This window comes from Polypterus senegalus, chromosome 4 (genome assembly GCF_016835505.1).
Source record: "Polypterus senegalus isolate Bchr_013 chromosome 4, ASM1683550v1, whole genome shotgun sequence".
NCBI classification, from domain to species: domain Eukaryota; kingdom Metazoa; phylum Chordata; class Cladistia; order Polypteriformes; family Polypteridae; genus Polypterus; species Polypterus senegalus.
The window spans coordinates 115,467,880-115,481,206 of NC_053157.1; positions in this window are offsets into that span (position 1 = coordinate 115,467,880).

The following is a 13,327-nucleotide window of genomic DNA, read 5'->3' on the forward strand; positions in this document are numbered from 1 at the left end:
CTTCTCAGTGATAAAGACTAACAAAACAGCACACAGGAGTCGCCTCACTGATGAGCACCTGCAATCCATCCTGAGAATCTCCACAACACAGAACCTCACACCAAACATAAACGAACCTGTGGCCAAAAAAAGATGCCAGGCGTCCAGCTCTAAAATGACATATGAGCAAAGACAACTGAATGATTTGATTTGTTATTGCTGAAAAGAACACATTTCATTTATATTTCCAGGTTTTGTTATGCAGCATGTTCATATTTGAATTTGTATCATTTTGACAGGATATATTTTTATGGAGAGCAAAATCTTTTGGGATATTTAAAATCTAAGTTTATTTTTTATATAAAATTACATAAGAGTAAAGAAATGTGAATGTTTGTTCCTTTAACGTTTACTTTATTTCTAACTTGTATAATTTAGACAGGATACATTTTATGGAGAGCAAAATATTATAAGTTGTTTAAGGTTTGAGTTGATTTATTCACGAATAATATTCCTGTCTGTTTTTACCATTCCTACCAAAGATATTTCTGTCGACTAAATAAAAATTCCTTCTATTTAAAATTTAAATAGAACTTGAACAAATCTGATAGTTCATAATATCCACGCAGACTTGCACGTAAGAGCGGAGTTATCCGTTTTAACAAGCAGCTAAATAGCTGTGTGTGTATATATGTAGATATGTATGTGTATATATGTAGATATATATATGTGTATATATATGTGTATATGTATAGATATGTATATATATATGTTTATGTGTGTGTGTAAATATATATATATATATATGACAACAACACTCATCACTCACAACAGTGACAAAACAATTACATTGACAATCATGTTACGTTATTTTCAAAATGTTTCCTTTTCTTTTTCATTGCTTCTTTAACACACTACTTCTCCGCTGCTGGTATTCTCTAGTATATATATATATATATATATATATATAATATAATATAATATAATATAATATAAAATTCTTTTCGCGTTTGAAACGGAAATTATGTATGACCACGCGTTAGTCTGTGGATGCCATTTTTATATCGTCTTTGCAAATTGTTATTATTTGTCTGAGAGTTATTTTACTAATATTGAAAAGAAATAAATACAAACACGCCGATCTATCCCATAGAAGTGCGTCCTGCGTCGCCCTCTCCCAGCCCTCCTATCTGGACTCCAGTGCTAAGCCGTCCGCCGCCAGGCGCATTCTGACAGAGAAGTTTTATTTATTCGTCCATGTCACTGTCGCGGAAACTGCCACATTGTAACTTTTTTTTAATTGCCAGTACTTGATAGTAAAAGAGATAAGGAAAACAGCTTTGTGTCTTTCTACTTTTTAACTGCGCCGAGCTGTAAACAATGTGAAGACAAGACCACCTTCAGCGGCGACGGGTCGTGAGAAGAAAGTGGACGATGAAAGGCGTGGAATGTTGGGCTCCTCCACTGGGTCGAGAGCTTTGCAGTTCGGGCAGCGTCCTCTCTTCTCGCACTGTTTGTGACACTTTGAGTGCCCCGTCGGCTCCTGGGAGAGTGTAAATCTTTGCAAATGAGTGTAATCGGCGCCATTGAAGCAAGACTCTCTTTGAAAATTGCTCTGCACAATTACTTACTGTCCCTTAAGGTGAGTTTGGGGTCACTACAACCCTGCAACGTTCAGGGTTGCTTTTGTGATGAATTCTTTTAACAACAGGTAGGGTTTACATCTAAGAAGATGTACCGACCTCTTCATGCAAAGTATTGGACTTGGGAATTGTTTGGACCTTCTGCCCATTAAGCATGGAACGGAGCGTCCACATTTCTCAGAATAATTTTTCTCTTAAATCATAGGCACATAGTGCAATGTTGTCAGGTAGAAATTTGGAGGATCACATACAAAATGTATTTTCTATACCACAGCGGTCGTGTAGCGACTCTCACAAGGGATCTCCCACTGAGAGATGATCCAAATACATTTAAGCTGCTGTTAGTGCTACTTACCTGTTGTGTTATAGCGCCTTTAAAATGTACTTTACCCTAAAGCAGTCCAGTAGTGCTCAATGTATCTTTACTTCTTAAATGTTAATGTTTAACTCTTTAAAAATTTATATACTACATTTTATTTTTTTCCCTTGCACTCAGTGAGCGAAGCCACTGGGTAATCAGCTAGTTATTCCTAAATCTCTAATGACATTGTATGAAGTGACACCAGATGGAATAACATTACGTGGCAATAAAGTTACTGTAGTCCTACACTTCGATTCTGTCTATCTTCTGTAGCCCGATGAGAAAGTTGTGACTTACTGCATAATACTGAAATCCATGGAAAAAAAACACATTTTCTTTTTGTGGAATGCTGCAAAATCTTTTCAGAATATGGTAAGAAATTATCAATGTTATTCTAAAATAGGTCTGTTAGACCACTGCCTCCATTCTCTTTTACTCTGCATATTTAAATTTATACGAGGAACCATTCTGTTATGGGTCTTTTGTCTAAATGGTTCCTCATATTGGGTATTGGTAGAAAGGTGTTAAGATCAACTGTATCTTAACTTTTTCTGAAAATGTTATATTGCTTGCATTTTTGTTTGGGTTATATTTCTTTACTATACTGATCTTTACAGTATTGTGTGTTCAGTTCCATGTTGGTCCCTTCTTAGTTCTGCTAAGAAGTATGCCACACTGTGATGCTGCTTTACTAATTGAATTGAGAAAATGGATGGATGGGTGGAATGTATATAATTAGATTATGTGCAACATAAGATAACTCATTCTATGAAACCTTCTGTTGTTTCTACAAAGGTACGCTAATAGTAAGACTTGTGGCTGAGAAGCCCAGGAATTTGTGGATACTAAAACTCAACAAGACACATGCAGTGTGATTAGCTTGCATTTAAGTAATGAGTGGCAGTCAATGCAGCTCAGATTATTTAATAAACTTATAAGTAAGATTAGTAAGACATTGACTGCATTGGGCCAGTGACAGAAGATATATTTGATAAAAATATGTATGATATACAAAAATCTCTCTTGGGTAATTTATATTCATAGTGGTTTTATGTTTGTTTAAAATTTATTCATAAGCATGACATTCCTGGTTACCCACACAAAGCGAATTATCAATTCCAATTATTCAACCTTTCACTCTAAAGTTACAGTACCTACAGAATGAACTGCTAACACACAAGAAAAACAGTTTTTTATTGAGTACTATCTTGCAGATGACACACTATGCTCTAGCCCATCCATCCATCTATTTTATAAGCCTACATTATTTTATTTTAGGTTTAGGTAAGATGAGTCTATGGTGGAAACTCAACCTAAAGGGGTCTTTAGTCCATCAGAGATTTTAAACTTAAATTCACCAGGAAGAAATTAATATACAGTATGTGTCTTCAAAACTATTTAAATTTTCATTTTTTTTAAATGCACACTCAGAATCTGAAAAATGCTACCATGTGGAGCATTCATCAAAGTCAGTTTTTATTTGGTTGAGATAGAAGGAGTAATAACTCAGCCCCACCAAAAAGTACTACTGAAATCAAGATAAGGAAAAAGACAAAATATTTTCAATTAAGTTTTCTGTCAGCCCTACGTGGCTTGGGAAAAAATTTTTAATATCTTCCCAAAGACCTCTAACTCTATGATCTTGTTTCTAAACAATGCCTCACCCAATATTAAGCTAACATTAAACACACTGAGTGCAAGAGGGAAATATAATGTTAACTGACCTGGTACCAAAGCCCTTGGCTGGAATAACTTAATTGTGATGGCCTTTCTTTCCTCCATTATCTTCCTGAAATTGTTTTTGGGTTAATTTTTACTGTTTATTTTTGAGTACAAAAGCCAAAATCAGTCCAAAATGGGGTGTCAGATCATTACAGGACACACATGTACACCCACACCTATTTAGAGACACCATGCAACCAAATATGAATGTCAATGGGATGCAGGAGAAATCTGGAGTGTGCAGAGAATGCTTACTTGAAGTAAAATGTACACTTGTACACAAACAGTAGCCACCCTGGACCTCTAAGGCAGTAGTGCTAAACGTTGTGTAACCAAGTTGCCCATTAACCTTTAACACCATTACCCAATTTTCAACTGAATGCTAAGCCATTATATTACTCTGACTGCTCAGTAGGTGGAAACTAGTAATTAACAAGTTTACTATTCATGCACAGGTAATTAAACAATTAAAATAAATAAACTTTAATTGGATGTAAGATAAAGCCTGACTTTAGAGTATATTATCTGTAGAGTATATTATTACATATTAAAGTGTTGATTGCTTTCCTGTACTAAGATTTGGATTTATAAGTGGCTTTCATTTCAGTTCAGTTCAATTTATTTTTGTATAACACTCTTCACTGAGTACAGGTGCATAATGTTTTCTCAAATTAACATCTATAAATAACAATAAATTGCTAACAAAGCACTCAAAGTACATAAAACAGTCTGTATATTGAGGCCATTGCAAACGGCTTAACATAAACAAATTATGACAATGTGAAGTCCATTTGAGAGTGGAGGAAAGAGAAAAAAGGTTCCGATCAGCATTTCTGGAGAAAATAAAGCTCACAGGGGGGCGAGGTTTCTAAAGTCAAGGGCAGTTATAAAAGATAAAGTCACATTTTTGGTGACATGGGATAAATGGTGTCTTATCACCACCTGAACATTCTACAGTATAAACCATCATTTATAGACAACTGTTTTTTACTTTGTCAGCCTTAAATTATATATCGCAACTAGATTTGTCTTCCAATGTCACAGCACTAACCATATCTCCTGCATACTTTTATTCCAAAATTATCCTGGTGAGCACTCATACAAGATCATTTCTAATTTGGTTAGGATACCATATGTTGGCTCAGAGGATTGCATTGTTATTCAATAGCCAGGGTGTATGGAAATTGCATGTTCTCTTCAAGACCACAGACATGTTTTCTTCTTCAGTCATAGGCCATGCTGTTAGGTGGTCCAGAAACTCCGAATTAGGTTCACTTGACGAAATGAGTGTTTGTGTACAGTATGTTTGTGTGAGTGACATAGTGGTTTTCAGTTTGCGTTAAGTGTCTTATTTGAACCTGTTGAGGCTCGGGTACACTGCTGGAAAAGTTAGCTCTGACTTGGGATGCACAGAATTTCACTGTTTCTGTCTAATATACTGTAATATTCTTTCTTCTTTTATAATTGAATGTGAAGGGACGCTCTTTGCATCACTTCCTGATTTTGTGAATATAAAGTCCTTCTTTTTCTGCCTCTTAATCTTCATTTTTGTCATTTTCACAATTGAAGCATCTCTATAGCTCTTTGAATTAGTATTTTAGCTACCTTTGAATCATTTAAATGTATCAAAATAGTTTAAAAAAAAAAAATGCAATTATTTTTTTCTTTTCTCAGTGCCCCTCCATAATGTCTTTTATTATGTTAGTTTCTTGAACAAAATCTTACACTTACAATATATCAATATATTTCCTTAATATATTATTAAGGAAAATTTCCTGCCAACCATCCCAAAATGTAAAATTTAACAGAATGGAGTAGTACTAATAAAAAGTTATTAGAAAATATGTTAAATAGAAAGCTAACTATATTCAAAATATTTGTTAATTTTAACACTTCCCAGCTTGTACCAAATACTCAATTTTTTATCAGTTGCATAACATTTCCATCAAAATTAATTCATTTTATAGTTGCTTAAAATGCAACAAAGATAATTTTGATTTACCCCAGTAAATATGGTGCATCAAATGTTTAAAGATTTATTTCCAATGCACTCAATTATATTTTCATATTTATAGTTCAAAACAGAATGTCTTATTCATGATCTTTGAGGCAGAAAGAAGAAAACAGATTGATCATATACAACTTAATATGTCACCTTAAAATTACATTTCATGATGGAAGTCATGCATTGATGTTTTGTTACTGCTACCCACACAAGATATGAAAAAAATGAGAATATTTCTACTTTATGAGCTGCTGAAATGTCTAACAAAAATAGTGCTAATTCCTGCAAAGAAATGGGAACGGTGAGTTTTTAAGCTATATAGACATGGAAATTTGAAAAAAAGAGGTGTATCTATAGCAAGGATATATCTGCAAAAATTTCCAAATCTGCTTAGTCCAATTGAGGCTCAACAGAGGAACAGAAACCTACCATGGCAAGATTGGGCGCATGCAGAAACCAACATTTATCAGGACATCCATTTCATATCCATGAAGACATGAGGAGAACATGCCAACACATTACAGACATAAGCATAGAATTCCTATCTAGAGTGATGATGATAATGATGCATAAGGTAGCAAGGTTTGCCGCTGCACCACCATGCCCTAATACATTCTTTAAAGTATGCTTTTTTGCGCAAGGAATATGGTTAAGGAAGTGCCATAGACTATAATGACTGTTATAAAAAATAGACCTTGCCATAACAGTTTCCCAACAAACTGCAATAATACATGCAAATTTCCAATCTACAAAACACCTCTACTTACAGTGTTCATTAAAAAGTCAAACCTTAGATATAATTCTCCAAAACATATAGTATATACATTTTCTCAACACAGTTACTCGAATCAGGATAATGAGGAGTCAGAAATTATAATGGCAGCATCAAGCAAAGGCAGGAACCGTCACTGGAATGGTGGTAAGTCCACTGCTGGTCACAGTTACATACTGACTCTAGGACAATTTTGAACCACCTCTTAACCTAATCTGCCTGTCTTTGGGATGTGGGAGGAAACTGAAGCAGGCAGAGAAACCTCTTGCAGACACAAGTAGAATATGCAGGCTCGACAAAGACAATGACAGGGATGAGATTTGAACTTCGGTCCCTGAAAGTTGTGAGGCAACAGAGCTAAATATTGTACCACTGTCCATTTGATGAGACTGAAACCCTTTCAATACCTGTGTATACTTATGAGACAGAAATGATAACAAAATGGAAACAAGAAACACAACAAGATCTAAAGTCTACCCATTGGGCCATTGATGAAAGTTAGGAAGCAGTCCAGTATGAGGCACACTCATGCATACAAGCATAGAAAAGATGTGACCTAATCTGTGTTAATCAAACATTAGGAATGTACAAACTACACACAGACTGGAAAATAGATTTGAATCCACAACTGTAAGCAAATCTATAAGTCTAAAACACAATTTAAAGTGTCCAATTACTGTTTAATAACACAGAAAAAATCCTACTTATTGAGTGTTTTTTCTTATCATTTGTAATTCTGCTAGTCCAGTCCACAATAGCTCACCAGACTATTTCTGACTGGTAATGTCCTTCTTTCTTGAAGCTGAATTACATCATTCAACCATGCTATTGCTTTTATCTTTCCCTTCATTTTTTACCTTCCAACCTTCTCTATAAAACGTTTTTTATTTTATTTTAATGTGGCCTAAATCTTTTAGCTTACGGTTCAAGGTAAGCTCCTCTGCCATATGTTAAAGTGTATTTGGGATTGCTGTTCACAAGAGTCCAGTTTGATCTGATCTCAAACTGACAGATTTGTGCATCTTGCAGTTTGAGCAGTAATCTTCTGTAGCATCATATTTCAAAAAAACATTAGTTTGCTTTTACTTTGCTTTCTTGATGGACCACCTATCACAGCCATATGTTGCTACCAGGAGAAAACACTGTTTTTACTGTCAAGATATTTCTTGTCAAAGCAACAGCTCTGTGTTTCATTAGACCATCCAGGTATGTCATGCACTTTTTCCAGGGCAGAGACTTTTTTTATTATGACTACAGTACAATCTATCCATGTGATCCTTTGAGCCCGCAAATGTGACATCTTCAACAATCTCTGCATCTACATTATCTGGCATACTTTTCCTGAAGTGATAAAGTCTTGGTCAACGTGGTCTTTGATGGAGGTCAGTAATCACATTTTAACTTTTCTCACTGCTTTTTTGAAATTGTTTTTTCAGACGTTGTTATATCTGTAGCAGAGATTCCTTTTAATCCAGTCTTCTTTTGTGATGTGTTTAGCATTCATGCTGAATTGCAAAGGTTTTCTGCTATGATAGGAACCTCCCCCCCACCCCCCGTTTTCAAATTTTGAACCTTTCAGCGCCTCATAGATCAAGCATTCTGGTTTTGAATCATATTTGTCACAGTGAAGAAATCAAAACACAAGTAGAGAAGGTAGGAATTGGAGTTTATATTCACTGAGTCTCCTTAATATAAATTTGACTTATGCCAAAATAGATTTAGCTGAATGCAGAATAAAGGATACATATGCAACAATGAAGATGATTGTGTGACAAGCTATTATGTCATTCATCCAGTTTAAAGACTTCTATTTGAATGAAAAATAAGCAATCCCAAACCTGAACCTGAAGGTGCTGGGATTAGCACTGGCCCCGGAAATCCTGAAGTAGAATAAGGCAGTTTTAATGTTATGTTACTTAATACATATAAATGAATCAAGATTAACTACTCTTTAAGTATGTCCTATAATTTGTCATCACCACAAGAAAACTTGGTGGGGTTGCAATATGTGTTGAAGGGTGGGGGGTAGAAAGACTGGAGTTTCTTTTATATTTTGTTCTTAACATAGTATGAATCAGAGCAAAGAAATGCAGTCATCATTAAATGAAAGACACCTGTACTATGTCAAAAGGCACCTGTACTATGTTATGCATTCTCTTATTAAATTGCAGTTTTGGCATTTTAGACATATTACCAGTAATGGGGAAAAAAGACTGAAACCCTAAGGGTGTGGGTTCACGTTCCATAATTGACACTGTATGGTCTTGTGGGGCCAGATGTGATTCGTAAACGATTTTCAGTCTCTATGAGAAACACACTCTCTAAAGGGCTAAATCACTTAAAGGGAAGGGGAAATTGTCAAACACCAGGCCCAAATGAAATAAAAATTGATTTCTCAATTATAATTATTACTAGCCATGTGCGCCCAACTACGTTGCGCCTGTTAAAGTTGTCTGTGAAGGGCTCCCTGTTTAAACGCGGCTGCCAGTCAAGAACTGGGCCCTTCGTCGCACAGCATTATGATTTTTTTATAAGGGAAACAAAATCACAAAAGAAAACCCTTGGATATTGATTCGATAGGAATGGCCTACTCAGAATCACTGTCCAAATCGTAATTATGTGGTGGTGTAGGAGCATTTCTGCTTCTGTCAGTTCACAGTCCATCTCGTTTTCATGATGCTGTTGTTTCCTCTCACGATCTCTTCTTAACCTTTCTCCAATCTTGCAGGTTGCTTTGTGGCAATCCAAAGAGTAAGGCAATATACACGGAGCAATGGTTATAAAAGGGGGACACATAGGTATCCAGGCTCTTTAAACATAAATAGGGATCACTTCACTGATATGTGAGCAAGCCACGGTACAACTGTGAGACGCGCAGCACTCGCCAGCTACAACATAACAATAATAATTTCCAGAACGTGCTGTTACGTTGTCATTCATTTTACCCATTGTCTTTCTTTCATTTATATGTTACGTAGGCACGTACCTTTTATCTTTTATCTTGTGAATTTCCCCTTGGGATTAATAAAGTATCTTATCTATCTTATCTATCTTATCTATCTTATCTATCTTATCTATCTTATCTATCTTATCTATCTATCTATCTTATCTATCTATCTTATTCACTAACCAGGCCTCAGGAGCTAACCAGTGTAACACTGTCCACCACCCCTATTGTTATTCCGGCACATTGTTGACATCTGTGAGTAACAACAACGTACTAAACTCGAAGGAGGTCTACGCATGTGTGGAATTCGCGGACAAACAAAGATCAAGATCTAAATGAAGGTCTCTTTAGTTAATTTAAAGCACAACAATTTGTTTAGTTTGAATGTCTGTGTTTTGAGGTGTGACTGGAGTACTACAGTCTTCAGTAGTATAAGCCTGGAGGAGACTCTTAATGCAATGCCTATGTTTTAGCTGTCTCTCTACTGCCATCTAGTGCTTCTTCTTCTAATTCATTCATGGACAAACAAAGATCAAGATCCAAATAAAGATTATATATAGAGATAATAAGGAGAGAGTCCAAAACAATCTGAACAACAAGCATTCTAAAGCCAGACAAATTCAGAACAAAAATGGTAAAAGAACAACAACAGAAGTATAATGCATTGTGTTGAAGTTATGTGTAGTTTTTTGGTTAATTTTTAATTATTTTTCTGTTTCTAAAAATTATATTTGTTCATTTAATATGTTATGTGATAATAGTGTACTGTATCATTAAAGGTCGTTATATCCCATGTCCATTGTGGAATGGACCACCTGGACATAACCACTCCTGAACCCTCATTATATAAATAAGCTAAGAAGGCCTAGGAGTGGCAAAGAGTCACTTGTTGTGGAGTTATGAGCACTGTGTCTTCTGTATTGATTTTTCTGTCTCGATTTCTTCTTTCTCGTTTTTAAGGATACTGATTTTTGTTAACAAATAGGGAATTGTTTGCATAGGGTTGTTGTTTAGGCAGCTCATTTGTGCTTCTCTTTTGCTCTTTTGTCCCGTTCTTTGTGTTTTCATATATTTTGTAGAAAAGACCTTAACTATATAAAGATTTGTTGTATTTTAGAGGCTTTAATACCTTTTTGGCCTGCAAAGCTACTGAAGGTGACTGGAGTTAAAATTAAGCCCAACAAAGTGAGGCCTTTTCTAGGAAGGCAAATGAGATCTGGATTGGACAAGTAAAGCTTTTTATGACGCATTTGGAGGCTTCAACCTTTTTTGCCTTAAAGGAAACTCCAATCATGACAACAAGCAAACAGAATCAGCTAATTCTGCAACAAAAAATTAGGCAATAATGTGAAATAGATAGGACTTTCTGGTACATAATTATGGGGAATAGACAGGAGGAAAAAAAAATGAGAATAGAGAACCAATAAGGATGAGGGGGGAAATTACAAGTTTTGCCAAAAATGAAAAAAACTTCAAACCAAAGGGAAAATCCTAACACCTAAACCTAAGTGCTTAGTTCAAACATGTGCCTATTTCAAGTTAACACCAAAAGGAAACATCACAAAGCAGAATCAAAAGAGAAAACTTGAATTCACATGTGCAAAAAGAGCCTAGTGATGTGAAAAAAGACCACACAAATGGAGTCTGTCTTTCGAATCATATCAGAAAATCTGGCAGTCTCTTTTTACAGGCCCCTCTTATGGGAATAAAAGTCTGCTATGCCCACGTGCAGACATTATTTTTGTCAATAACAATGTTTTTTGTTAATTTTTTTGTTTTTGTAGTCAATTGTTTTGTCATTAACCACTTTCTTGTTTGTCAATCATTTTGTCATTTTCTGTTGTTTTTAATTACGTTAATTTAGTTTATTTTTTTAGTGTCTGTTGAGAGCGAGGGGCTGGAGCCTCCCACTACCGAAATATTGTTAGCCGAGGCTGATATAAGCAACTCAGTGTGTTTTCTTGATCATTGTAATTACCTCTTTTTGATATTCTCTTGTTTAAGGATTTGTTTTTGAATTTTAGACTTTGGTTTTATTCTCTTCTGTATTTTTGATTCTTTTCTAATCCTTTGTGTAAATGTAATTATCATTAAGAAACTTGGATTTTGTTCCTTAGGCCAGGGGTTTATGCATTTTTCCTCTCCTTATCTGAGTTTGTAAGATAGGGAGAGGAAAGGTGCAGGTAACCCTACTTAAGAGACTCGGGCCAGGCTTATTTTATGTTTCTAGGCCTTGTTAAACTTTTAATGCTTAGTGATTGATATTGAACACATTTTGAGTTTTATGAGCCCTGGTTTCACAACAGGTACAGCCAACTGGAAAAATATTAAGAGATTGTGAGACAAAAAAAATTGTGCAAACAAGTATAACTGGCATGAAACAGTGCTTACAGGATTTAGACATTATAAGCCCAATACAAGAAGAAAACTGGATTGGACAGAAATTATTTGTATGGCACACTCACACATACACCCTCATATTAACTCATACAAAACCAGGTTAGAGACACCCGACATGCATGTCTTTTAAATTTGAAGCACCAAACTCAGGTCAACAGAGCTATCAGACATCAGTATGGACTACTGTGCTACTATCCCATCCAATCCAAAAGCAGTGTGTTGTTTAATAGGTAAGAAGAGTGTTTTTTTACTTTATGGTAATAATCCAGTGGCAATCCTAAATTTGAAGCCAATGATCGAAGTTGTGAGCATGCACTGATACAGCATGTTGCAACATCCACTACACAACAAACCACCTAAGGATCTCAAATTAGGACCTGATCGTGGCCGTGCAACCCAACACCTCAGCACCACACAAGTTCAAATAGAATGGAACAATTTAAGGTTTTGTTTTACAGTATCTGTGGTGCCAATCATGCCACCAACCCCAAAATTTTCCCCTCAAGTTGGAAGACCCACCACATGCAGGTTAATGTCATACCCAGGAGGGACTGTGACCAAATTGAATATTAGGAATGGCTGTTTTTCTCTTTTTCTATTGTTTTGTTTTTTTACTTAATAGGTTTTGTATCCTTTAATGCATTAATCCTATATCACTTTCTGGAAAATGCTGGTTTGCATGTCTTCAAATTTTCATTAGATGCAAATGAAATCAATGTGACATAACAGCTCAGTGATTTACAGATTCAGGGTGTAGTCACACTTGCATCATTGACCATCATTGTCACACAGAGGTTTCTCTGTTCATATTAATTTTTTTAGATAAGTGTAGTAACAGCAGCTCAGCGAAATTCTGGATGTTTATGTGTGTATTTAGCAAGTGTGTTCACTTTAGAATTTTTTGTGCATATTTAGTAACTCAAGTTTGTCCACTTCAGGATTTTTTCGTGAATATGCAACAACTGCTACAAAACCCAGATTTACCCCAAATTTAGCAAACAATACACCATTTATGTAAGCATCAAATATACTTGTAAAAGTTTCTGATATAGCTAACAATTTGCCTCTGTTAATTAAATGAAATTAAATAAAATAATTAAATTCTAAGCAGATGTGACATATGACCAATAAATTAAAGTAAACTAAACACAAGGGTCAGAATAAAATAATGGTTTTCAAAAGACACCCCTCCTCCTCCTTCTTGGAAATTTATTACAAATAATAAATACTTTTAAAAGCAAAAACTCATTGGTTGTACCTTGAAAAAATAATCAAGCCCATTAAGAATATTTGTGTGAACCACAATTGCTAAAATTAGACTCTTCAAACCACTGATCATAGAGCAGTGGGAGCTGGGAGTTCTATGTGGGAGTGGCTTTCAAAAATCTGTTTTTCTCCTTCTTTCATTGCAATGTTTTGTCTGGCTAATCAGTGAGGCGTTTAGTCTCAAATTGAACTGCCTCTAGATGAATCAGGCTGCATCACAAGGGATGTAAAC